The following is a 4,707-nucleotide window of genomic DNA, read 5'->3' on the forward strand; positions in this document are numbered from 1 at the left end:
AAGCCATACGGAAGCCCGATATAAGTTTTCGTCTGTTCCCACATGAAAAACAGATGATTAATCGGAAATCAGAATGCGGAGGTCATAAATATAACCGACGGAAAGACTATTAAGAATTGGCAAAAAGTTTCCCGGTTATTCAGCTTTATATGAACAAGTTATGCTGTCAATTTTAAAAGATTTTTCCTTAATTAATGTTTCAAATGCCAGTAATTTTGTGAGGGACACAGGGTCGGATTTAAGCATTTCGAGGTCTTAAACTGAACGCTGTGTTAGGCCCCTTACAAACCCATCACATTTTTAGAAGTCAATCATAAAAAGAAAAGAATTAACATAAACATATTAACTACTATTTATTTTGTGTAGTATTTAAAATATATTTTGTTGGTTTGTAAACAAAATTTATTAGAAAATTTAACTTCAATTTTATTTCTTGTAGAAATTTTTGAGGCCCCTTGAAACTCGATGCCCTAAGCAAAGAGGTAAAATAGCTTGCTTGTAAATACGACCCTGATGGGACAGATGTCAAAGCTAATTATTAACACAAAGAGCACAATTGTATAGAACGATCTCTCTCATTTGTTTCTATAATATCATATGTAATGACGTGTCCCGCTAGCAATAATTGTTCTGCTATAAATCTCTCGATAAACAGCTACAAGTAGCATATATCGTTATATTGGACTGTAATATATGATTAATTTTATGTTGACTAGTTACAAGCGACCTACATACAAGGTCCTACGATCTTGAGCCAGATAGAGTTGGTAGATTATCTGGCCTTTCGACTATCTTCGCTAGTTGCTAAAATCAACTAGAAACAAATGTTACCACCACGGGCACTGCAATCACTACAAGAGCGCTAGATCGAATCGCCGTGAGGTCGAATGTGTTTTTTTATTGAAAGATACAGTTCAATTTCAAGTTCAATTTCATAATTTTTTAATAAGAATTTTATTATAACAATGAAAAAGTTTTTATTTAGACTCCAAAACCAGGTTTATGGATAAATAAATGACAACCAACAAAACTGACAAAATAGCCAATTATTAAATTGCTATTATGTCAATTTATTATACATTACATTACAAATGTATTATACATACAAACAAATTATATTATGCATAATATTCACCATCATTAATTTGCGCTATTAAAATTTACTTAAAATTGTATAATATTTCTTTATCAGTCTTAAAGTATTTATAAGGGAAGGTGGGCCACAGAGAGATAGTTAAGATTTTTCATATTTACTGCTCAACAAAACCGTGATTATGTATACAATAAAAATGGTTTAGATCCTAATAAAAAGACATATTAGTTAATGGATACAGTGCAATAATTCTATTTACATAAGCTTGCTCTTCAATGTGATGAAAGTATAATGTTGTTGTTTGGAGCTATAGGATACAATATGTGACGAGAAGAGACGAAATGGTGCGACTATGCAGACGCGAATTTAGAGCGAGCGAGAGATTGCGAGCGATTTAGTTTTCGCAAAGGAAAACCATGCACAAACGAGAAGCGAGAAATAACGCTAGCGAGAGCGAATTTCTGGTTCTCGCACATATCTAACAGGTTTTGATATTTATCGCGTCTTGCCTCTTCTCTCCATATATTCTCGCTCTCTCGCGTCTGCAGTCGCACCAAAACGCGATAAATATCAAACCCTGTCAGATATGTGTGAGAACCAGAAATTCGCTCTCGCCAGAGAGATTTCTCGCTTGTGCATTGTTTCCTTTACGAGAACTATCGCTCGCTATTAAATTCGCGTCTGCATAGTCGCACCCTAATGCTTTTCTATCTGTCATCCCACCTTCTTTTAAGGCTATACAAATAATTCTCTGGCGATTCTGTAAACATATCTAATCGAATAATGTGTTACGCATTATTGTTTTTCACAAATTTTCATTCAGTCTATTGTAGATTATAGTTACGGTGACCATACGTCCTATATTTAAGAGGACAGTCCTTTATTTCACTGCTCTGTCCTCTAACTTTATTTATTTTATAAAATAGGCATTTTGTCCTTTATTTTGTAAATTCAATGCAAAGTTTAAAAACTTTTTTAATAATATATTGAACAACTTAGTTTCGTGTACGCCATCGCAATCAGTGTTGTCATCATGTCCATACGTNGCGATGACATTTTACCGTATTTTACGAGTTTCTTTTAGCGTTAGTGTGTTTATACGAATACGGTCGCAATTTTTTCGCCGCTATACACGAATCTGCAATATATGAACCCGTTTATAGGAGGCGTAATAGACACTTAAAATACCTTAACTTGTCGCCATGTCCAATCACCAGGAACAATTTTTCATTAAATTGTAAATTCGTCAGCCCTTTCTTTCAAAAGACTTATTTGATTTGTACTGTACATGAAAAAAGGTAAACTATAAAAAGTTTTTACTATTCTGCCGCCGACTACAACGGGTAGGCTAGATATTTATTGGTCAAAAGTACTTGGGTATTGTAACTCGATTACACAATAAATATCACAATGAACATTTTTGATTGAGTGCAATACGGTTGGACTTACACGCACTGTATGCTAGCCTGCGGCAGACTTTTCTATACGTTATTAGGCGTCATAATTGCATCGGGCACGAATTTCGACGACAGAAAAAACAAAAGGTCTCACCGAGATTTGAACTCGGATCGCTGGATTCAAGGTCCAGAGTGCTTACCGTTACACCATGAGACCTCCGCGTGAGCCGCTTCTCGAAAGCCCATTTATAAACNGTTTTATTGAAATAGAGGTGTTTGAATGGGTCACATTACTCAAAATCCCTTTGTGGGTGAAGGTAGAGGAAAGCTAGATTTTTATTTCGAATCATTGGTCTGTAAATATACTCGACAGTGAATTATTTGATGAAGTTTTGTGTGTAAAAAAATATGTCACAAACGAAAAGATCGACGAATGGCGACAGAATAACAAGCTCTGCCATCAAAAGTGGATTGAGATTTTTGAACATTTTACAGCAAAAAATTGCTTTCAAAAACATTTGTAAAATCGTAGAATTTTCTTTGTCTCCCTGGATCTAATGCATCGTCGAACGAATATTTTCATTGGCGAATAATATGTGGACGAATGAAAAAAAACCCAGTTAAAAGTAAGCACATTATTTCTGTCAAATACAACTTTCAAATGAACTGTATAGAATTTTATGACTTTTTAAAGCGTGAACCAGTGCTATTAAAAAAAATTAATTCTACTGAAAAGTATCAAAATTAATGTTATTTGAATTTTTACAATGTGTATGTATGTGTAATAAATGTTATAAACTTATGAATTTTATAAGATTTTTTAATTTTCTTCGATATGTCCTTTATTTTCCCCCAAAAAATATGGTCACCGTAATTATAGTTCATCGATTTAGGTCATGGCTGCCCCCCTCTCTTTTAAAGAAAATTGCTAGAGTCCAGATGGACGAAATTTTTTATTAATTACAACAAAATACATAATTTATTTAGACCAGCGCTTAAATTTCAAATAATTGGAAAAAACGAAACAGATTTTTAATCAAATTTAAAATTTTCTACCCACAACATCCTTCAAAAATAACTTCAAAAAATAATAATATACTGTAAAAATATAAAATAATAGCTAGGGGCGCCTCTAGTGGCCGTCCTTGGCATACCGTGGCAGAAGCCGAATTTCCGCTTTTATATATAGTAGATAATCACTTAATAACGTTTTATTAAATTTCCTGCTAATAGACGTCACTGCTTGTACCTTAGATTAAGTATAAATAGAACAAAAATCTCTATTCTATTCGATGGCGCTGGTGGTCCGCTCAGCTGCGCTCCGCTCTTACGCTTGCGTTGCAGCGAGCAGTCTGCGGTATACCACCAGTTATCTTTTTTTTTTTTCCTCAAACGCTCCGCCATCAGCCTTGTGTTGCAGCGTGCAGTCCTGGGTTCGCGCCTTCAGTTGCCTTTCTTTTTTTCCTCTTTAAAATATCATTCATCTCGGCAGTTACGTCCACCCACAGCTAATTTACACAATGTCGCATTTCAAAATAACTATTGGGTTTCTGTAAATCAATTGATTTATATCCTCATCCGTAGTGTTCGTTTTAACGTAGCGCCATTTATTGGCAGAAAATTTAACGAACCGATAAAAATAAATATAATTTTTATAAAAAGAATATAACTTTAAAATACTTTATATATATTATATTCACTTAATAACGTTTTGTTAAATCATTTTATTAAATTAAAAACATAAATCCGATATTTAAACAAAATATAAATTTTTATTTTGATTTTAAAATTAATGCAGGTAGCACATAGTGACTTTACTTTATAATTTTCTTCTTAATAATCTTCTTTTATAATTTTTTCTTTTTAATTTTCTTTTACTTTATAATTTTCGAACCATACAGGCGTAGGTTCACTCGGTAAATTCGAAGGTCATTGGGGGAAATTTACTAATACAATATTATGTAAAAAATTCGTATAAAATCGAATTTCAGTAATAAAAATATAAAAACAAAAATTTCTAATATGGAAGTACGTGTACTTTTATTTGGTATATTATTTATTTGCGTATATTTTTTATTATTTTTTTAAAAAAAATTCGAATTTGTTGGCTTACGTTAATGAACTGTAAATTAATTGCCATTTTATCTAATTTAATTAAATTTTATATCTGATTAATGTACTATTTGATAGTATACTATTAATTCTATGTTATATTAA

At 32.4% G+C, this 4,707-nt stretch overlaps 1 non-coding gene across 1 annotated transcript; it reads right to left on the reverse strand.

The window, feature by feature from the left end:
* Window positions 1-2,635: 2,635 nt before the first annotated feature.
* Trnaq-uug lies at window positions 2,636-2,707 on the reverse strand. The gene has a single exon. It is a non-coding gene; the product is annotated as a tRNA-Gln (tRNA).
* Between the last annotated feature and the right edge of the window lie 2,000 nt (window positions 2,708-4,707).

The sequence above is a fragment of the Centruroides sculpturatus genome, unplaced genomic scaffold, assembly GCF_000671375.1.
Source record: "Centruroides sculpturatus isolate CEXI.00-Female unplaced genomic scaffold, Cexi_2.0 scaffold79, whole genome shotgun sequence".
Lineage (NCBI taxonomy): Eukaryota > Metazoa > Arthropoda > Arachnida > Scorpiones > Buthidae > Centruroides > Centruroides sculpturatus.